General features: G+C 34.4%; 1 protein-coding gene across 1 annotated transcript in view; it reads left to right on the top strand.

Moving 5' to 3' along the window:
* Positions 1–359: 359 nt before the first annotated feature.
* LOC149425623 (zwei Ig domain protein zig-8-like) overlaps positions 360–24,237 on the top strand; it is a 168,910-nt gene continuing 145,032 nt past the window's right edge. The window contains exon 1 of the mRNA XM_089645893.1: positions 360–410. The gene's annotated coding sequence lies outside the window, so the exon portion shown is untranslated. The remainder of the gene's footprint in view (positions 411–24,237) is intronic.

The following is a 24,237-nucleotide window of genomic DNA, read 5'->3' as shown; positions in this document are numbered from 1 at the left end:
TGACGCTTTGCCTCCGAAGTTTCAAGCACGTAATCGGAGTAATCAATCAAATTTGGAATAATCGTTCAAAATAATACTTATTATCAACAAAATAAAACTCATAGTTATGAACAATGTACAACTTCTTATTTCTGACTAACACCATATTTTGTTTCTAGCACGTAACATTTTTTTTGGTGTTATTATGAAAGTTAGAGTAAAATACAGCGTTTTCAATAAGAACATTTAGCAAAAAAAAAAATTCAAAATGAAGTTTATTATTTTGTGCAGTAGTTGTCAATATTTATTTTGCTTTTTTAACTGTGTAATTACTGAAAGAGTACTTAATTAACTTTTCGTTTAAATTAGTTGTGTTTAAAAATGTGAAGAGTGACTTTTGTTTGGCAAATGAAGAATTAAAACTGTGCACGGTAAGATTTTAAAAATATTTTTTTAAGAATTTAACCAATTTAAAAATAAATGTGTCTACTCTGTCCTACTTTTTTACATTTTACTCTGTTTTATTTTCAAGAATTTTTGCAGCCATTTATTTACACATTCTCAAACCCCCGTAATCTGTTATTAAATAGAGTTGACTTCAAACTAGTTGTATTGGTTCCATAATAATTCCTCAAATGAAAATTCAACACTCCCATAAAAAGTGCTATAAAGTCATGGGAAGTGATGAAAAAACTAGCTTAAATAGTTACATATGTAACCTATTTAACCTTGTTTTTGTTTCATAACTTTATGGCACTTTTTATAGGTGTGTTGAATTTCATCATTTTGATGAGTTATCCGGTCACCAGTTATATTACATGAAAAGTGGGAATAAATATTATAAAACTATACTGGTCTTATTTTGCTTAATAAAAAATTCTAGTGGACTAACGACTGTATTAGCTGTTTTGTTGAAGTACCTTCATGAAATATGTGAATTGTTCATGAAATTATTATTTGTCAATTTCGTTTGGTAAAAAATGTAAAAAAAAACACTATGCAATAGAAAACTTTCCAAGTACTATGAAACCTGAGCAACATTACAAAAAAAAACATTGACAGCACTTCTAGCATTCACCCCCATAGCCAATTTTCTGACTTAATTGAGGACAAAATAAAACTAACAACTAACTAAATAACCATGGAACATCAGTTGTCGATGTTTTCTTGCGAAAGCGGATAAAAAAGAAGCAAATTGGTGGCTGCGTAAAAAACTTAACTGCAAATCCCAAAACAACACGGATAAACAAAAGTACGGACTTCTTTCTGAAATGTAATATTTTGTCTTATTTCTTAGTGAAACACTTTTTTGAAAAGTTTTTTTAAAAAAATTTTATATTATCTCCACACAGGAGGCCCTGAAGAAAATAATTTCCCTCAGGGCCTATGTCATCTTTGGGGATGCTGTGTGGAGGGTCTTTTTGTGGAGAGGAAGGAGTGAACATGGGTCTTGAACAGTCCCATGTTGTAGGACGGAGGAAACACAGAGGCCGGCAGTTCGTTCCACAGCCGAGCTGTGGAACTTAAGAACGAATCGTAGAAGCGACCCGTAATGTGTTATAATTTACCCACCTCACTCAATTTTACTGTCGTTTCGCCCCGGTACGTTTAAAATCTAGCATTCAAATCCTGCGCCCCGCAGTTGACTGCACTGCAAACATTTGCTTAACTTTAGAGAACTTCAGTTTATTAGCATTCTCAAAATCCACTAGTACCAAAAATATGTCGAAAGGAAACACAGATTTTATGTTAAGGCAAATCGATTAATTTGGATGTCGATGGACTTGTTTTTTAAGTTTTTCTCGACTAGATGGTGTTTTTATTTAAATATAATATATATATTTTTTAATTTCTATGTTTTGTGTGAAGATTTTCAGGACTCTTACAGTTAGGTGGGGAGCTGCCCCAGCAAAATAATAAAAAATATTAATTAGAATTCGCCTGTCCATTTTTTGGTGTAAAAGTAAAAAAAAAAAGATGACTAGAGTCAGAAAAAATTGTGGGTGCAATTTCATCTCGCAACTTCATTTCCATTATGACATATGAAGCCAAAAAGTCCACTTACTCAGTACTTAAACAATACTCGGGGGGCCTTTTAACAAATAACTTGCATTACCTGTTGCATGATGCTATATATTATTTTGTGTTATAATCGTATTAAACATCATTCATGTCTTAATATCACGAATGAGTGTTGGTGCATTACTGATATTTTTATGTTATTTTAATTATTTGGGAGGCGGGTATGGATACCACCGCCCCGGGAACCATCTTTTCGATAACACCTCAGCATAGGTCACCCCAAATGAGTCGCTACGTTTGGTAACTTAGCAGGGGTCTTGGCGGCGTATGCGTCTGCCCACCTACTGCTCGGCGGGCCGGATCTGCTTGACGCTACTGGTTGAGGGAGACCTTCTTGACCTCACCAGAAGGATTCTCTCGACTCTTCGCCTTTCACCGCAGTAGGAAAGTGTGATTAATATGGACCCTCAGATTCCTACCCACCACTCATGTTTCCTTTCCTTCTCAGCACTTCCTCTCGTTACTTTTCTTAAAAAAAATTTCTTCACAGCATCCCCAAAAATGACATAGGCTTTTAGGAACATTATTTTCTTCTGAGCCGGGAGGCAAACATAGCTCCATATATGAATGTCAAGTCTTGTCAAGTTTTTTTTAAAGACGATTTACGCACAAGAGTACCATCTGCTCCCAATCGTCAGCAGCCAGTGAGCCTACGGCATTACCAGTTGGAGTATGTTGTGAGACTAAAAATAGTAGAGAGGGGAGGAAGATGGGGAAGTGGTAGGTGAGGAAGTACATGACTATTCAGACCTGGGCACTAAACATGAGTAAAATCATTTAAAGCAGCGTTTCAAATCTGAATGGTGACCTTACACCAGGGCGATACTGACAGTATTTTCTACTAATGAAACATGAAAATAACACAATTTAATCAAATAAAATCTACATGCGCATTTTGTAATTTTAACCCGCTACCTCCAGATTGCTAGGTCAGTGCCCTCGGAGACCGTCAAATAAAGTTATATCCTTAAAATTAGATGGTTCTAGCGGCAGCCACCATTCAAAACAAGATGAATGTGGACCTGGGAGGCATATTATGACAACATGTGCCAACAGGGAACTTGGTTTTGGTGCATTACTTCATGAGTGATTGATTACTTTTAAAAAAAAATATATAAATATATTTTTATTTTTTATATAAGCATTAATAAAAAAATCACATTCCTCGTCACTAGCGTTTCCTGTTCTTAGGCGGCCTGTTTGGATTATAATGAAACTAATTTTAAAGTTGGGGTAAAGTGCACTTACACCTGGAGGTGATTCAACGTGATAGAAATTTTAACTTTTTTTCCCTAACTAAAATATTTTTCCATAGAAGAATATTTATTTTCCCATACAAACAATTCAACTTTGTTTAGAAATTTTTTTATTTTCTTTCTACTTAAAAACTATCTTAAAACGTTGGTATGTCAAAAAAGTTATTAATGTTTTCTACTTCTAAAATCATGTAGAATCACCCCCCAAAATTAGTGCACTTTACCCCCGGATATCCTGTATATTTATAGGCATAACAAAAACAACAACTATATTTTTTTACTGTGGTCTGGGTCATCACTTTGAGGGAAATCTCTGGTATGGCCACCATGACTTAAGTTTCTTTACAAATCACGGCAACATGATAAAAATGTCACGAAACACATGATATCGTTACTTTTCTTGTCAGTTGTATAAGGATCATGTAAGACTTGAAACTATTCAGATTTGAAACGTTGCTAGAAATAGCTTTAGTTGTATTTGGTGACCATTTCTCTATATCCAGGTACTACTCCACCTTCCTCTTCCACATCTCCTTCCCTTTCCCACCATCTTCAACCTCGCAACATACGGCAATCGACAATGAAGTAGTCTCACTAGCTCCAGATGGTTAGGAGTAGTTGGGACTGATGTGCGGAATTCATTGTTGAAAAAACTTGACAAGCCCCCAAATAAAGTTATATTTTTTTACATAAGCTCCACAATGGAGGCCGTGAGGAAAATAATGTCACTCAGGGCCTATGTCATCTTCGGGGATGCTGAGTGGGGAGTATTTTTAAGAAAAGGTGTGAGGGTGGGTAGGAATCTGAGGGTCATTGAATCCATTTCTCACAATGGCGATGGGTCATCCTGCTGGAGAGGTCAAAAAGTCTTCCTCGACCAGTCTCTCCCGATCCGGCCTGCTACGCAGCAGGTGGGCAAACGCATCTGCCACAAAAACCTATACAAACCTCACCCAGAGGTTTTAATTATCCAATCAATGGTTTCCAGAACAGCGGTACCCGGCGGACTGATTATTATTAACGATTTCTTTTTTTTTTATTTCTGTGGCTTATATATTAAATTTAGTTGACATAATTAATAAAGACTTTATTGCTTGTTAAATAATATAATAAATTCACAACTTTTCCTTCCGTGGGACAGTTAGATTTCGCTAAATAAATGTTATCACCAATAAATCTTGATCGAGCAAATCTTTAACAGAGTGACAGAGACAGATTTTCGGGATCCTGGTCACCTCAAATATGAATGAAAATGTAATGTACACATATATAGACAGTAATAAACATGAAAGTAAAAAAACATTAATTTAAGAATTTTCCTAATCTAATCTTACCTAATTATTATCTCCACACTTAAAATCAATTGTGTCAAGTCAATGCTAATTTTCCTGCTTTTTATACTAGAAATAAAATGGGTAATTTTTTGAGATACGCTAAAGATAAGGACCATAAATGGACTAATTTCGGTATATAAAAACAACATGAAATGACATAAAATGTACTTAACTGTAAAATAACTCGTTGTTTTGACGTTAGAATCAAAGAACATTTAAGCTCTCATAATAATAATAATTTTTCAGATTTCGTTATGAAAAAGTTACAGGGTTAAATATTCTTCATATTAATAAAAAGGAAACCGATTACATAACCATTGACCGATCGGTGGCTGAGTAGACATCGCATTTGGCTCCTACCCAGGCGTAGTGTGTTAAATTCCCCTGGCAGGATAGTCCTCCATCAAAACATAAGAAACATTTTACGCTTGCTGTGGTGGTAGTACGACATTTTTAAATGTTGTCAAGTTATTTGTAACTCGGAATGTTTGTCTTTCTTTTTAAAATAACTAAGAAGCCACAGAAATAAAAAAATCCTTAATAATAATGAGTCCATTATCAATAAACCAGAAATATTATTTTGTGTTCTCTTTCACCATACGTTCGATCCCCTCCCCTCCTCGCACTGTTCACCAATTTCTAGTCACGCCCACAACCCTAGTTCAAGTTTAATAACTGAACCTGGTAAGTATAAGACAACAAGTCTACTTTTTTGATATGGACCTTAACACATGGTGAAGATTCATATGTTTTTCTCCATCTAAGAGTATAAAATTGCAAGTAATAAGTAAAAAAAACACACGGTTTAACGATTGTGAATTTAATTATTAGTAAGGCTGAAAGACTTTATCTACATTTTGAATTGTTCATATTTAACTTGTTCCTTTAGTGTTTGATATTGTAAAGATGTGTACCATTTTATACCGAGAAAATGAAAATGATGTTGAGTCGAAGTATTTTATTTAAACGTAAATACTCGTAACATGATATGCAAAAATTAATTTCAACTTTTCGTAATCTTTAATTAACACGTTCTAGATACTTATTATTCAAGTAAATTTTTTGATAAAATAACTCTTTGAGAGGTACTCGTACCATTCGTATTTATTTCATATTAGTCAATCTGTGCCCACCCATTTCTTCTTTACCTACTCACTCCACTTTCCGCCAATGTCAAAATATCTCTTAACTAACAAATATTTTACAGAATAATGAATAATAAAATTAAACCTTGAATGCAAATTCCAGGTTTAATTTATTTTTTCTAATAAAGTTCTGTAAACGGGGTGTTAAGGGACGTACTTGACTTATTTTAACCATTGATTCCAGACATTATTTGGAATCCTGCGACATTTTTTTTTCAACATAAAACGTTAAAAATCATCAGGCTGTAGACGGCTAAAATCGGGTGAGATATTGCTCGGTACTAGGCTCAGTGATCAGTGGCCACATGAAGAAGAAAAATATTTCTGGATTGTTTTGAAAAAAAAAACTTAAATAAAGTCACCGGAATCCAAACTTTAGTAACATTTTTTAATATAAAATAATTTTATAGTAGGAATCACTGATTAAAGTAATTCAAGTACTTCCCTTGACACCTTGTATATAATAACTTTAGTTTTGTGTATTTTATGCATATTTTTTAATGTTGTATAAATAACGGGATAACTTTCAATTAGTCGTAAGGTTTTATTAAATCCGCTAACCCCAGGGAAAAGAGCAAATTATTATAACGAAACGGAATGAACAATCTTATTATTTATATTAAAATGATCTCAGCTTTTCATAATATACAATATTTGAATATCTCCGTGGCAAGGCAGTTGGTATTTTGACTTTCGGTTTAGGGGTTGTGAGTTCGAAACCTAATAAGCTAATTTTAACATATTGAAAATTTAAATTTTGCAGTCAAAATAAGTTTCAAAGTCACAGCTCATTTGTACGATTTAACAAGAAGTTTTTTTCTGTACGTACATTTAATGGACTGTTAATAAATTATTATCATTACTCACATTTTAAAATATCACATTGGGAGGCGGGTATGGGTACATTCGTCCCGGGAACCATTAATTGGAAAACCAATACCTCTACCATAGTAACTTAGCAGGCGTGTCCGGGTTCATGGGGTGAGGTTTTTTTTGGTTTTGCTGCGTGGAGGACCGGATCGGGAGAGCGGGATGATGGAGCCCCTTGACCTCTGTAGCTGGACTCTATCAATCCATCGCCTGAACTCCACCTTCTTAATTTACTTTAAAAGACCGTCGACACACCATTTATCCTATGTCAAGACGATATAGACTCTGAGAGAAATTACATACCTCCGGGTCTCTTGTGTGGAGTCATTAATAAAACATTAAAATCCGCAGGGGTAAGCTGGTAGATTATAACACCACATATCCTTCTCTTTTCTGCCACTTCTTCTATTACATAAATATACTATTCTGCTGTGACGACTTTTGAATCGTTCATTATTATCACTAAACGGAACATTCAATCAATTACATGCAGGCCAAGAGCTTATTGTTCATACCTTTTCAATAAAAAACAATGAATCTTTACGTTTTTTGAGTATCATCAAACAGACACGGTTTGCTTTGAAAATACACTAACACAACTTTTAACACCATGGTAGAAAGGGTTTTTACACAAATTAAGCATTAAAATAAAGGTTCTTAGCCTGACAACATTATGTGGGCGGTGAAAATATTTAAATTTATCAAGGCCAGCAACATATAAGAAAGTTTAAATAATTCTATAAAAATCGCAATACGGAAGTGTTTTACATTTCAAAGAATGTATTTACTGAGGGCTTGCTCAAAAAATGTGAAAACTTTTCCCATTACTTAAATACATGATATTCGTCTAAAATAAAAATAAATATTATGTTATTTCTCCCTGCGTTGCACGAGCTCTATTTTACGTTGAATTTTTAGTCCTGGGGGAGGTTACTAAAATTTAATATTTTCACATGCTCTTTTTTTCCATCCTCTGCATTTTAATTAACTGAACCACTTCTCGTTGAAGTAATATGATTTAAAAAATCAAAGTTTGCTCACTAAAATATAAACAAAGTAGAGTAACGTTGGTTTTTGTAACACCTATTTCTTATATTTTCTTAACATTTTGTCGGTTTCACATTTTAAGTCGTTAGGTATTCACAAAATAATTAATAATATTTTACCTCCTTTTTAATTTAGTTTATTTAATTAATTTTTAATTTAAACTATCACACTTTTACATAAAAAAAATAAACAGATACCTACGTGTATACTATACATAACTCACAAGCCTTTTTAATAGAAATAATAATTCAGAAGATGTGTAATTGAAGATTGTGGTTATTACCTTTTATATTTACGTATATATAACCTATTTTCTGAAACACAGTAAAGTATATCACTTCGATAGAACTTCTAGCGTTATTTTAATTCAATACTTTCTCTATTTATTAGAATTATTATTAGTTTATTACGAATGAATAATAATTCAAATAAATCAGTCGATAATTCAACCATTCAAAATATTCACATCGGTATATTAATCTAAATTACCTTTTCAGTTTCAGAGTATTGAATCGGCGTTTATTGAAATATTATTTTCAAATTTTCATACAAACAAAAAAAAACAATAAAAGTACCGAAATTAATTTGCCTCAATATTTAAATGATTGCGTTTCATTACCTTTTCACTAGGTGTAATGTATTATGAAGCGGGTAACAGGAATTTAATATAAAAATATTCAAGTGCAATGTTATTGACAGATCAGTTAGCGTTTAAATATATTGTTAAGGAGAAGATATATAGTATAGTAGGTAGTGTGTAATAGAGTAAAATAAATTTTATAAAAAAATATATTGTTAATTTATTCTAATTTAGTTTAATTTGTAGAACTCCATTTTAATTTTAATTTTTTATATATTCAATAATATTGTTAATGGGGTTTATAAAAACAGTTTATTTTTAAACAAGTTCTGATGTGTAATTATTATTACGCGTGACAGCTGTTTCGTCCTCTGAAGGCATTATCAAACTGTGGGTAGCCCACTTACAGACGATACATTTATATTATTTGTAGATAGATATTTTAATTTCAATTACTGATTTCTTAATTGATTTCTGAGTAAAATGTTATACATTATTAATGGTTATTACCCCAGTAAAGTTTCCCCAGTTACTGTAATGTTTAATTTGACTGAAGGTCTTTATGTTAGTTATTCCCAAACGATGACTCATAGGGTTATTTTAATAGCATAATTAAGTAATTCATAATGCACTCATATTTGCACTAGGTTTGAAGATATCTAGTAGGGGTGAACGAATTATATTTGTTTGTTCATTAATTAGAATAGCTTTCTTATTATTAGAGTTTTTGTTAATTTCTAACTGCTCTAAAAGATTCAGTTTACGGCCTTTATTTTGTACGTGTAACGGAGTTGGTTTATTATTATCACTAAATGAGTGATTTTTATCTAGGAGATGTTTGGCAAATTGTGATTGTACTTTATTATTATTTTTAAAAGAGCTTATATGTTCTTTGAACCTAGTATTAAAGGACCGGCCAGTTTGTCCAACATAAACATCGTTGCATTCGTCACACTGGAGTTTATAAATGCCGCTATTTTGTAATTTGAGTACCTTACTTTTTGAGTTTTTAAGAGATGATCCTAAGTTGTTATTTGTACGGAAGGCAATATCTAAGCCACACTTTTTGAGGACTTTGGCAATTTTATTAGATGTCGGTCCGATGAATTCGAAACACCCAAATTTATTATTCGTCTTATTATTAGTCGCTGGGTAAGTTAATTTATGGTTATTTTTGTGTTTGTTATTATTAATTATTTTTTCAATGTCTCTACCCTTAAAGCCGTTATTTTTAGCAATAGTTAAGATTGTTTTTTTTTCCTTCTCGTATGCTTTCTTGTCGAGCGGGATGTTAGTAATCCTATGTATCATTGAGTGATAGGCAGATAATTTATGTCACCATGGGTGTAAAGATTTATAATTAATGACCGCGTCTGTATACGTAGGCTTACGGAAAATTTAAAACGTATGTTTATTATTTTCTCTACCGATGGTTAGGTCTAAAAAATAATTTTCTTATTACACTCTCTTTCAACCGTAAAGCAGATTTTACGGTTGATGGAGTTAGCTAATGTGACAAAAAGATCTAATTGTCGGTTGGTACCTTTCCAACAGACCAGAATGTCGTCAACATAACGAACATAGTAAATTATGTATTTGCTAAAGATTGAATTTAAAATTTGTTTTTCAATGAATATTTCTGCAAGAAGTGAAAAAAAAATATATATATATATTGTGTTTTTAATGGCTTTTATTAAGATATCTACTTACCTGCCTTGTAACTAATAGGATAAATAAATGTTCTATTCTCGGCCACACTATAATGACAAAGGGTTTCCTGAAGAACGATTTCGAAATAACATTTCACTGGACATGACTTAACACGGATAACAAGCCTGTCATAACATAACATTTCACTGGACATCACTTAACACAGATAACAAGCCTGTCATAAAGTTTCAAATGACTCCATTCCTCCAAAGACGTTTTTAATAGAATTCCTTAACCACTTCAAAACTATATGGCAGTGGAGATTGCTAATTTTAAACACAAAAATATGTCAAACGGTAGTAATTTATTTATTATGACAATAAAAAGGTAAGAATATATCGAGAAAAGGGAGTTGGTTAGAGATATCTATATTTATTCCATTTGTCTCTCTTTATTTACATCTTTTTAGTAATGAACGAAATAGAGTGAATTTTCCAATCACTTGGGCAAAAATAATTAATGATTATATTATTCACATTGCACACACAAAACAGGAAATTTTAAAAACACCTTTCGCATACAGAAAAGCGATTCGTTTTCATTACAAAGAGAAATTGTTTTGGATTATATTTACGGCAAAATTCCATGGCGAAGCAATTTCTTTCGCAAATCAATGAAATTATGAAAGTGTAATATTAAATATTTATTTATTTATAATTTTGAAATCTTTAATTCTTGGTGAAATTCTATTTTAATACGACTTTTTTATTGCCAGTCCCAAGATGCCCGTTTTAGGTTAAACCGTTTATCTTATAATTAAAATGTGGAAGGAAGTTATAAAGGTGTTTTCATTCATAAAACGTAATATTCAAATATGATTTAAGATTTTCACGGCTAAAAGTATTTTTGTTATTTGTTTTTGGGGTGTTATGCCGTGTTGCGCTAACTCCTTCTTTAGCCAACGTTTCGGACAGCATTGCAGTGTAACGTTGTCCGAAACGTTGGCTAAAGGAGTTAGCGCAACACGGCAACACACCCCAAAAACAAATAACACGTAATATTCAAGTTTATTACTAAACGACGCGGCGCTATAAAAACACAATATTTATGTATCGCGGTAGCTGAATAGACAAATGCATCGCTTTACCACCGAGTTTCCCTTTATTGAACAAGTAATAATTTCCGCTTTAAACTTAATTATGGTAGTAAGAAGTTTTTAAATATCTTCAGGATAATTATCATCTGGAAAAGTTTATCTATATTTGTAGGTTAAAAATGGCTAGTGACATCCACCTTCTTTCTGATAGAAAAAATCTACCTTCCATTCCGGATGGAGCCTTTTCAGACCCACCATTAAAATCTACCCTGTGAATTCAGTCCGGCATAGCGTGTCTTTAACCTATTAAGTGGGGTAATTGCCCAAAGAATCCGAATATTTTACTATTAACACCTCCGACGGAATTTTCTATCCCCGTACCTCCCCCAATGCGATACCCCATTGAAGCCTTTCTAGGGGTAGGTACTGTGAACATTCACGTGGAAAAAACGTAAACGTTGTGAAATCTAGTTAAATTTTTTTTTTATTAATTAGTTATGAAAAACAGCAAATACACAACATAAAACTAATTAAATCACATGAGACCATGCCATGTTTAAAAACAATTTATTCTGGTGAAGTTATCAGGACAAGCGTAATACTATCCATCATATCAGGATTTCAAATGCGTCCATTGAGTAGCTTATGTGCTACGATTACCGTTCCAAACGTTTAGACGATCAAGTTCTAACATTCCAGCTAGAAAATCCGGAGTATCCAAACTCTCACATGTAAAGGTATCACATATTATGACCATTGCTCATTTTGATTAACCTAATTATGCTTTGAAATTTCCGTCAGGGCCTTGTTTTATTTTAATGTGAACACCAAACAGTAATTCCTACCATCAACTCAGTGGAACTATGGCATCCCAGATCAAGGCATGCTGTGTGAGGTGGAGATGGTAAACAGATGGTAAATTGAAAAATTGGCTGGTTATTTCGATTCGGTCACAAAACACATCTAATGTAGTTTCCAGCAATGTTTCAATTTTGAATGGTGATCTTTCACCAAGACAATACTGAAAGTATATTGTTATACCTCCCATGTGTCAAATACGTAATTTTTAAAACGTGATTTAAGATCTGTAACTCTTAAAAATCAGATTGTTTTGAATAAAACAATTTTGAATAAAAACTGTCCAAATAATCGAAACTAACAGTCCACAATGAAGTGCTTGTACCTACTCCGATGTATGGCAGTGAGGCATGGAACTGGCAGAGGAAGGATGAAATTAGACTGAAATGAGATCCTTGATACGTATGCATGGTAAAATCATTTATAATCGTGTGAGAAATGTGGAGATATGCAAATAATACAAGGCTGATGTAAACGTAATGGTAAAATTAAGAGAGGGGCGGTCAAATGGTTTGGGCATGTAGAGCAAACTTACAGACAAAGGGGTGTGGGGATAATATATGATGCAAACCTGAACGGTGGAAGAAGCCGGGATGCCTGAGGAAGGCATGAAATGATCAAAATACTGGAGCCGGGCCGTTTCAAGAGTCAGAATAATAGAAGAGTATGTATGAGACGATGTATAAGACTTGGCACATCACACGGTATTCACAATGTGAATTATTCAACAAATGTGCCTAATTCACATTCATAGAGTATTTCAGTCGTTCGGTGGTCCGTCCTTTCTGCCTACCCTTGCGACGAAACGTGGTTAGTTAGTTATCTTACACCTGAATACAAATAGTGGTGCTGACTTCTGAGCTGCATTGGGGAGGCTACTGAACCATTTTTTGAACAAATAATATTATTTTGAATATACAATATTCGTGTTATTATTTGGTATTGCGCAAATTGACTGAATTGATTTGTTGACACTGTTCTACGTGTGTATTCATGGATTAGCAAGACTTTACTGATCATAAAAATTTATAAAAGTGAGCGCAGTATGATAACTCGGTTTGACAGATAACCCTTTCGTAAGTTCTTTCAAAAACACTAAAAAAAATCCATTGCAAGAACGAATCCATAAAAACGAACTCTTTTCAAATAGAAAATTCATTTTAAAACGAAAACACCTCAAGCAAGGCCATGACACTAACATTAATGTTCTTGTAATTAATGAATATTTTTTATTAATCAAGACAATAAGACATACTGATTTGTTCGGAAAAGCATTGACGATATTTTTTGAGACACGATTCATTGAAATACCGGTAGAAAAAACACGGCATCCCTAACTTATTCCTATTTATAGGTATATGCGATGTTTTTGCTAAATGCTTTTTATTTATGTTTACTTGATTCTAACCGATATTATTTCAAGTCAGAACAATTCACTTAGAAAAAGTCAGTTAATATAAAAAAGATACCTACATATTTACAATTACAAAAACCTTCTCACTCGAAGGATGAATAATATCTACATAAAATTACAATTACAATTATAAGTGGTAAGAGACACAAACTCAGAATTGTTTATAGAAATGATTGGGACCAAATTTTTTAAGTAATTTAACGTTCATATATTTTCACAGCTGACTGTATCAGACTCTATAGTTACGACCGTTCTATGTGCCATGTTTTGAATAAAATATGAATTATTTTAATTCTCGTATTATTATCGTTCTGCGGTGAAATGTCCGGTAACATTCCGTGCAAATTTAATAACCCCGGTGAAATGAATGTGTTTAGAAAATATTATTTTATGTTTAATAACCTTTCTAACCTACAACCAAAGGTTAACAGAATGTAATAAATTATAGGTAAAATATTATATTAATGTTTAATGAGCCACATTATTTGGCTTCAGTTTGATTATTGTAATTATCACAATAAATAATACTACTTTTTTATGCTCCCCAACCATAACTATGTGATAAAGAGTATTAGATGCAATAATAATAATTCTTAAGTTACTACTATAGCGCTGTTTTCGTGGGAAAAATCTCGCCAAGGGCGCAATACAACTAAAAATTGATTTAACCTGTCTCTTACTTATATTTTTTTATTTTTTTTTATTTATTTTTTTATTTATTTAGTACAGGTGATGATACAATGACACATGTAGATAAAAAATACTTTGACTGCCCAACTAGGAGGAATTCCCGTTTTAGGACAGTCAAAATTGAGTTAGTATTCATGCACGCATACATATTTTGTAAGAACAAAAACAAAAAAGGAAAAAAAAGAAAAGTAATATAATATATATATAACTAAAAAAATATATACATATATAACTAAAAAATAATGATACATTAAAAGAAAAATATTATTATAAAAGATTAAAAGCAAAAAGTTATAAAGTTAACTGATGTTAACTTGTTCTTTGGTTTGTTTAGTTTTGTTTATTTTCTTGTTTTCTTAATGTGTTTGATATTTTGTTTGTTTTATTTTTTGAAAAGTGTGAGTTCACACTCTTTTCTCCCTAATTGGTGAAGCCAGACAGTGATCGATTTACGAAGAGCACCTATGCTTTCCTTTTTCCAAGCATCAGGTATAAAGTTGTAAAGTTTTGGGCCTAGGAATGAAGAATGTCTTTGAGCAAGTGAAGTTTTGGTTGTGGGTGGTACGATTGGATTCCTCCGTGAGTGTCGGGTGTCGTGAGAGTGGTCGATAGATGGGTAGAGATGACGTTTTTTATGAGTGTTCAAAATTATTTTCCTCATGTATAATTGTCTGACATCTAGAACTCGTAACTCTTCAAATAGTGAATCGCTGTGGTGCCTAAAAGGTTTTTTCATGATTTCCCTTAGTAAGGATTTTTGGGCCTTTGCTAAGTGGTCTAAAACAATTTTTGCGCATCCACCCCAGCCTAATGATGCATAGTCTAATAGTGACCCACACATAGCGTTGTAAATGAGTCTTAAATCTTTTAGACATAGGATATTTCTAATTGGCATAAAGATATGCGTCAGCTTTCTAACCTTAGTAGTCACAAGGTCTATATGTCCGTCCCATCTAAGATGTTTGTCGATAACAATACCGAGATATTTTATACTGTTCACGCATTCTAATTTATAGCAATTACAGATAGTTGCTTCGATGCATTTATGTATGAAAATATTGTATAATTCTTTGGGTTGGCCCGCTTCTGTCGCACTAAATCGTATAAATTTTGTTTTTTCTGAATTGAGAGTCAAAAGATTATAATCTAACCAATATTTAAGCTGATTAATACCGTCTTCTGCTTTGTTGTGTACAGCATTCCAGTTTCTTCCTTCAAATATTAAGACAGTATCATCCGCAAATGTTATGATGTGATTGGAGAGATTACTGTTACATAAATCATTTATATAAATACTGAACAGAAGTGGTCCTAGGGTACTCCCTTGCGGTACACCAAATTCTATAAGGGCGGGATCGCTAACTGTATCATTAATTTTAACTTTTTGGTATCTATCTGTTCGCTAAGTAACTATCCATCCATTTGAATAGCTGTCCCTGAATGCCGATGGCCTGTAGTTTTTTCAGAAGTATTTTATGCGAGATGGTATCAAAATCTTTTGCCAGATCAAGGAAGAGAGCGATGGACTTAACTCCCTGGTCAATATTATTGCCGAGTCCTCTTTGGGAAGAGCAAACCCAAGGAGGTCTACAAGGAATCCTTGGTGGTCGCCTGAGCTGACTCAGCTGAAGGGAGCCTACAAGAAGGCCTACAGGGCCTTGGACGCTACCAAACGAGGCAGCTTTGCCTAGGAGGAGATCGCTGCTCGCATGGAGCGCCTCGGGCTGCACGTAGAACCTTCAAGTTAGCAGTCCTCTCAGCAAAACGAGCTAATTGGCATAACTGGGTTAAAGATATAGAGAACGCCAACCCTTGGGAAATCCACAGCGCCGTTGAGAAATCCGGAAAAGGCTCTGAACGGTATCTTTCGAGTGTAATTTCTAATTTTGAGGGTAGGGACGTTGAGACAGTGGACGTGGAAACCACTCTCAATACACTTCTGGGAAAGTTAGTCCCATTAGACTCAGTAATTGGGGAAAGGGACCACCATAAACAGATAAGAAATCTGTCAAGGATTCCACCGAGAACCCTCTCCCAGGAGGATAAGATGCGAATAACTAGAGAAGAGATGGATACTATAATAAAGGGTTTGGGTCCTAAGAAGGCACCTGGGCATGACAAAATCAACGGTATAATCGTGAAGAAAGTATGGCTCTATGCCCAGGAGGAGTTCCTGCAGGTCATGGAGACGTGTTTGCGAAGAGGAATTTTCCCTTCGGTATGGAAGAGGGGTATGCTCAAGATTATACCAAAGGGATCTGACAAACCACGCTCTGATGTCAAGGCGTACCGTCCGATAACACTGCTGCCTATAATGGGTAAGGTACTGGAAAAAATAATCAGAGAACGCCTGCGCCGAACACTCACCCCTCCCACCCCGTGTCAGTTCAGTTTTGTTCCCGGTAAATCTACAGAGCATGCCCTTATGCATGCGCTTGAATGGGTGAAGGTTCGACCTAAGAAGTATGTCGTGGGGATCTTTCTTGATATCACAGGTGCCTTCGATCATGCGTGGTGGCCGATGATGCTCAACAAACTCAAAAGTAGAAGCTGCCCTCCGTGGCTTTTTAAAATTTGCTCAGACTTTTTCAATAATAGAACCATAATCCTCACCTTTGGAGACTTTGTCATCAAACGTGAGGTGGACATGGGTTGCCCACAGGGATCAGTTCTGGCCCCTGAATTCTGGAACATAAAGTTTGATGACTCCTCCAGGTTACCCTTGCCTGCGGGATGCATCATGGTCGACTACGCTGATGACAAGTTTTTCTTGGTTGCGGGGAACAGTAGGAGAGAGCTTGAACGAAAGGCAGGTGAAGGTTTAAACATGATCCTCCAATGGGGAGAGAGAAATAGACTGAACTTCGCTCCCCAAAAAACCATGGGTCTCCTGATGAAAGGTTTTCTCAGCAGAGAGAGAAACCCAATCATCAAAATGGAAGACTCCAAAATCAAGTTTGTAGAGACAGTAAAATATCTTGGAGTTACTCTAGATCGATCGTCCTCCTTCTTAGCCCACGTTAAGAAAGTCTCCACTGAGGCCCAGGCCCTTTTTTTGAAGCTGAGGAAAATCTCCACTACGGAATGGGGATTGAGGACACCAGCGATCCGTCTCCTATACAGGGGGTTTTTGTGGCGCAAGTCACTTATGCCGCCTGCGTCTGGGAACATCGTCTGGATAATGCCCTTATACTCTTGGCTCTCAAGAGGGGCCAGCGAACTCCCTTGTTGGCACTTTCTGGAGCCTATAGAACAGTCGCTTCGGACGCACTTCCAGTGTTGGCAGGTGTCCTGCCAATCGATCTAGAGATTAGGGAAGTGCTTACAAAGAAAAAGCTGACTAGGGGCCTCCCGGCCAACCACCTCGGTGTAATTATTACACCAGGCGGTGCCGGGACCCTACCCAGTCGACTTAAACAAATTCGAGAGCTGTCACTCAAAGAGTGGCAATCTCGGTGGGATAGGTCGAATATGGGAAGATGGACCTTCTCCTTCTTCCCATCAATTAAACTCAGAATGGAAGGGGCTTTCATCAAACCAGACCACTATATGGTTCAACTGTTGTCCGGACATGGGGAATTCAGGGGGAGACTTCACAGACTCTCCCTGTCACCCCATCCCAACTGCGCCTGTGGCAATACGGACCAAACCGCCGAGCACATTCTGTGGCACTGCGAGATAATGACGGATGCGAGGGATGAATTACTGAGAGGCCTAGATGTAATCACGAGACCGGTTTGGAACGCCGATCTCGTTTCGAACAAGACAAATTTCGAATGTCTGAGGAAGTATGTTAAGTCATGGGTTGAGAGATGGCCAGCTTTGAGAGTCGCTGACTAGAGTAAAATCAATCATAACCTGGTGTACTTGCTCCTGACTTCCTTGACCATGATTTGTATACTCTTTTACACCCTCGCCAGATTTTGCTGATAATTGTTCTTCACCCAGCTCAGATGATAAACACCAGACCCAGCAGCAGCAGCTCCCATCTTTGTGGATACCTTGGAATGACAAATAATATAAATATATATTTTTTTTTTGCTATGGAAATTGTAGCTTCTACCAACTCTCCGTTCTTTCATACTTTTGTTTTATTTTTGCTTCATAATTTTCTTTATTGTTTCCTCACATTTATTTTCTGCTTTCTTTTCTTATATTTTGTTATTCAGGTTATACACCCATATAGAAGAAACCTTTAGGGGCAACACGAGTCCGGGATGAAACTGAACATCAATTTTCTGTCAATGTCCATTTTCCCCACAAGGGGGTGGATAAACCTCGTCCCCTCATACGGCCAAAGGACAGACCCCGGAAACAGGATATCCACAAACCTACCGCGCCTCCCCCGAGGACAGTAGCAGGTTTGAGGGATGGTCGGTCGACCTTAGGGAATCTTCCTCCCCGCCTCCGACGACTCGACGCATCTCTCCCTAGGGTCTTCGAGTATCCACTCCCCTATCTCCCAGTTACACTTTCTTCAGGGCACCACCGAGAAATCGGCTAAGGGGAGCGGTCCCCTGACTTCGTAACCGATCAACCCAATCACCAACTGACTCGCCTCGGGACCGCCGAAAAGAATGTGGATTATTCCTCTCCGGACCAGCACCAGATGTTTTTCATTTGTACTTTTATTTTATCTAAATTACTATGCACATACTATGTAGACAAACAGTCTACACCAGTTGTTTTTATTTTTGTATTTATTTTTTTCCCCTTCTACTAACAAAGAAACAGAGGCAAGTACTCTACTAACAAACTAACATTGTACACAGTAAGCACTCGCAGACTGCTTCCCTAAAAACGTATGCGGGGACATTCGAGGTTTAGCTTCGTTCTTATTAAATGTAGAGTCGTTCTTAACAAAAAAATTAGCGTCCTTGCAAGAGCCCTGAAGGGGTAACCATAAGTTACCTATACCGGGGCGGGTAAGTGGTGGGATCCTCGAATGGTCAATATTATTGGAAATAATATCAGTCAGCTTGGCAATAGCATCTTCTGTTCCTAAACCAGGTCGAAAGCCAAATTGGTTCTTAGATAGGATCTTATGATTTTCTAGGTAGAGACTAAGACGATTTTTGACGATTTTCTCAATAATTTTTGAGATTGAATTTAGTAGAGATATAGGCCGATAATTTTGTATATCCGATTTGTCTCCATTTTTGTGAATCAGTATGACAATTGATTCTTTTAAGTGGTTCGGAAATATGCCTGATTTGAAACTAAGATTACAGATAAATGCAATAGTACTAGCTATAAGTGGTTTCAACACTTTTAGCAAATTTGTTGACACTTTATCTGACCCGCAAGCATTCGATGTCTTGAGTTCATCTATCATTTTCATTATTTCATTAGTCGTAGTTTGAATCCCATCTGCTTTACAATTATAAACAGTTGAAGGTATGTTGGCTAGATCGGATTCAGTTTTCTTACATTTATCGAGTATTTTGTTAGCGAGTGAAGCTCCTACGGAAGTAAAATAATGATTTGCAAAATTAGCCATCCCCTTGGGGTCAGCAGTGTTTGTGTTTTTAGTGTCTAATGATTGTATGAATGACGACTTATTATTTTTTGTTTTGGTGATTTTTCGAAATATATCCCAGAAACGTTTCGGAGTTAATGTGTTTTCGTATATATATTGTTTGTAGAATTTTTCTTTTGTTGTTTTAATTAATTTTTTGCACAAGTTCCTATATTTCTTATATTGTTCTTGTAGTAAAATATTACCTGGTTGCCTTTTCGCAATTTTGTGGAGTTGGTTTCTTCTGTGAATAGATTTGACAAGGCCAGGGGAGATCCATGGCATGAGTTTAAATTGTTTGTTTGGGATACATTTGTTGACAGTGTTATTAGATATGTAGAATTGCAATTTCTTAATAAATTCGTCCATTGCTTGGTTAGTGTCAGTCTGATCTAGTACGTTTAGCCGCTTTTCTGTATGTAGCTCCTCGAGCAGGCTGCTGTAATTTATTCTAGAAATATATTTGTTTTTAGCATCAGAGGAGGGCTTATTTCTTAGACCGAGCGCCGTGGTATAATGGTCTGAAATTGTTGTGTGTATGACAAACGAGTCTATGAACTTGATATTTTTTATGTTAATGTGATCTAAGCAGGATTTGCTCGTGCCTTGTACTCTAGTGGGGGTGTTAATTGTTGGAGTGAAACCGTTTTCGCTCAGAAAACATAAATAATCATCGCATTGACGGTGATTGTCTAAGATTATATTGACATTTAGGTCTCCAATGATTATTTGATGTTCTGAGTTGTTTGTGTTGTTAATGATGGAATGTAGTGAATTAAGAAAGGTATCAATATTGTTGAAAGATGGTGATCTATAAATTGCAAATATGCATACATTTTTGTTAAGTACTATTTTTAGACAATTTGCTTATGATAAAGCGAGCTCGTCAACTTGAGCTTGTATTCCGTTCCTGACATAGATAACAATTCCACTGGATTTATTTATTTTTATAGATGTGTGGTATTCAGTGTAATTTTTTATTTCTTTGGAGGTATAGTATTCATTGATCCAGCACTCAGTCAAAACTAATTTATTTATTTATTTAAACGCCCATTGGGCTTTTACATACATTGTTATAAGTGTTATTACATTAACTATGTGACATTGAAAAGTTTACGTAATAATAATAATAATTGGATAATTTGTAGAGCGCCGTTTTTGTGAAAAATCACCTCAAGGGCGCTGTACATATATAAATAAAATAGTTATTATATCTGTAGTACATAAATGTTTTACAAATAATACAGAATACCATTATGGAGAACAGTTTTTTTTTTCTTTTTTTACTTAGAAAAATAAATGGATTGAAATTAATCAGCATTTATAGGGACTTAAAATCATATTCGAATTGTTATTTAAATTACAATATTAATTTGTAAAGTTAAAACATATATATTAAAGTTAAAAAGTCATAAAAGAAAAGAGTGAAAAAACAGAAGCTAAAAAATGGGTTTTTTACTATGGAGTGGAGAAGTCATACATTTCAGCAAAGTGTTTATGTAGATTTCGTTTGAGCACTGCTACGGAATCTTTAAATATATCAACAACATTACCAAATTTATTACCAAAATTTTGTATTCGATTTAACGATATGTGCGCATGATAATTAGATTTGAAATTGTTACAGAAAAAGGTGGAATTTTGTCTCGTATTTTTGGAAGGTACAAATAATTTTATTGTGGCAAGAATTTCAGGGCTGTCGATTCTATAATTAATAATTTTATTTAGTAGAACAAGGTCGGAGATAATTCGCCTATCTGATAGCGTAATCAAATTTAGTTGATGCATGAGTTGGATATAATTTATATTTTGGATTGGAATATTTAGTTTAAAGTTAATAAATCTTAAAAAATTGTGTTGTACCCTTTCAATATTGTTGGAATGTACTTTATAAAACGGGGACCAAATAGGCGAATTATACTCTACTTGACTTCTTACTAAAGATGTGTACAGTGTGTTCAAACATTCTAGTGACTTGAAGTCACATGCGGTTCTACATATAAACCCAAGCATTTTTAGGGCTTTATTTGTGATTTCATTTATATGCGGATTAAATGTTAACTGTTCATCAAATATAACACCCAAGTCCCTGATTTGAGTGACAGCTGTCAATTTTACATTATTAAGCGAATATTCATAAATTGTATGATTTCGTATTTTACAAAAACGAATGACCTGACATTTTTTAATATTAAGAAACAGAGAGTTGATGATGCACCAACGATATAGTTTATTTAAATTAAGTTGCAAAGTATAACAATCGTCTAAACTGCGTATTGTTTTATATATTTTCAAATCATCTGCGAAAAGAAGAACTTCTACATCTTTAAATATGCTAACAATATCATTAATAAATAACAAAAAAAGAATTGGTCCCAGGTGAGACCCCTGAGGGACCCCACTTGTGGCTTCGAAAATGTAAGATTCCACAGATTTTATTTTGACACATAGCTCTCTTTTACTAAGATAACTTTCAATCCAACTTAACAGATTACCCTTGATACCCAACATACTTCATTTTTGTACAAGGATATGTCGCCTAACTTTGTCAAATGCTTTGGAAAAATCAGTATATATTGAATCCACTTGATGCTTCAAGGCAAGAGAATCAGTTATGTAATTTTCGTATATGATCAAGTTACTTAGGGTGGATTTACCTGTGATAAAGCCATGCTGGTTGGGTACAATAATATTATTAATTTGTTTACATATTACATCTAGGACTAACGATTCAAATAGTTTGGGAATAGCGGACAATATACATATTGGTCTGTAGTTCGATACATCGCTTTTATCTCCCTTTTTATGAATAGGCGTAAGATAGCTTTTTTTCCACTGTTTTGGAAAACACCCTGACGACAAAGACTTATTAAATAGTAAAAATAATGGATAAGTCAAACTGCGAACACAAGATTTTAAATATATTGGAGGGAAACCATCCGGTCCAGCGGATTTATTAGTATCTAATGCTTTTATAGCCTTTTCTATAGCGTTTATTTCAATAAAACAATGGTTTAGGTTAAGTGATTCTTCAAGTGATATATCATTTGGGATTTCATTATCGGTAATATTATCATCATAAACACTTTTGAATAAATCTGCAAAAAGATTGACAATGCCTTCGGTATTATCCGCACAATTGTTATTCAGATACATAATATTTGGTAAACTACCATCATTTTTACGCTGAGCATTAGAAAAGTTCCACAATTTTTTAACATTATCATGAACCTCCATTTCTATTAAACTAATATAATCATTATAACATTTTTTAGACAATTCTTTGCACTGCTTTCTTATGTTAGTAAACATTATATAATCATCGACGTTTCTAGATTGCTTATATATTCGGTGAGTTTGTTTTTTAGTATAAATCAATTCTTTTAATTCTTTTGAAAACCATGTAGGGTAAAGGGATGCAATAAAATTAACTTTTGGAACATGACGTTCTTTTGAAGTGTTTAGGATTGAATAAAATTGTTGGACTTGATTCACAATATTGTTTTCATCTTCTAGAAATGACCAGTCTATATGGTCAAGATAATCAATTATATTTGGGTAGTCAGCTTTTTTAAAATTGTACGATGAAGTTTTTAATTTCTGCAATTTTCTAGACTCATTTGTGATAATAATATCTAACGCGGGATGGTGTTGGTCTAAAGGTAACAACAATTCATCCGATTGTTCTACCACTGTACTTAAGTCACTAGAAAATACTAGGTCAAGCATTCGGTTATAAGAATTATGCACTTTATTTAACTGTTTTAGTCCTAGGAAAAAAGACATATCAAGCATTTCCTTAGATTTGACACACTGCACTTCTGTTTCGTTAATAATCACTTCATTGTTCTTATCGAAAGACCAGTCGATTTTCGGAAGATTGTAGTCGCCTACAATTATAAATTTGGCTTTAGGATATTTATATTTTAGTGTTTCTACATCCTCGATGTGGTTCTTGTATATTTGCAGATCTGACATTGGTGGAATATAAGTACAAGCGATAATGATTTTTGTGGATGAAATATTTAGCATTACAAACATCTGTTCAACGCTTTTGTGTTTAACTGGCAATTTTTTAGATGAAATGTTTTTAGATATGCACACCATTACACCTCCTCCTTTTGATTTGTTGCTTGTAATGGGGTCACGGTCAAGACGATAGATGTTGTATTTATTGAGACCTAATTCCGATGAATTGATGTCCTCATTTAACCATGTTTCTGTTAATAACAAAATATCATGTGGGAATGTGGGAGAAGTTATTTTAAGATGTTGTTATTTAGTTCTCATTCCGCGGACATTTTGGTAGTACCCAAACAATTTTAGGTGCTGTTTAAGTTTTTTGGCACGTTTTTTATTATTTTTGGAACAGAGTTTATGTACTTAATTGTTATGTTTGTTTCCCCTTCCGCTTTTCTCGTTTCAAACTCTTTCCAAACATCCGTCATTTGTTTCCTTTGCAGCTCCGTGAGATCTTGTTTAACTTTGATGCCATTTTTCAGTTTATATTTATTTATGATTATTTGCTTAGCTTGATATGAATCTTGGAGTTCTACTTTTATTGGCCTGATCTTGTCAGTTTTTCTTACGCCAAGCCTATATATTTTAGAAATATTTATCTGTAGTGTATCATCGATAATTTTTAACGTTGAACATACTTTGTTGTTGTCATCAGATATCCTGTTGGTTTGATTCTCGTCTCTACTTTCAGGTACGTT

Source organism: Hesperophylax consimilis, chromosome 2 (genome assembly GCF_061612785.1).
Source record: "Hesperophylax consimilis isolate HC1 chromosome 2, BYU_Hcon_1.0, whole genome shotgun sequence".
NCBI lineage: Eukaryota > Metazoa > Arthropoda > Insecta > Trichoptera > Limnephilidae > Hesperophylax > Hesperophylax consimilis.
This window is presented reverse-complemented; position numbering and strand designations above follow the sequence as displayed.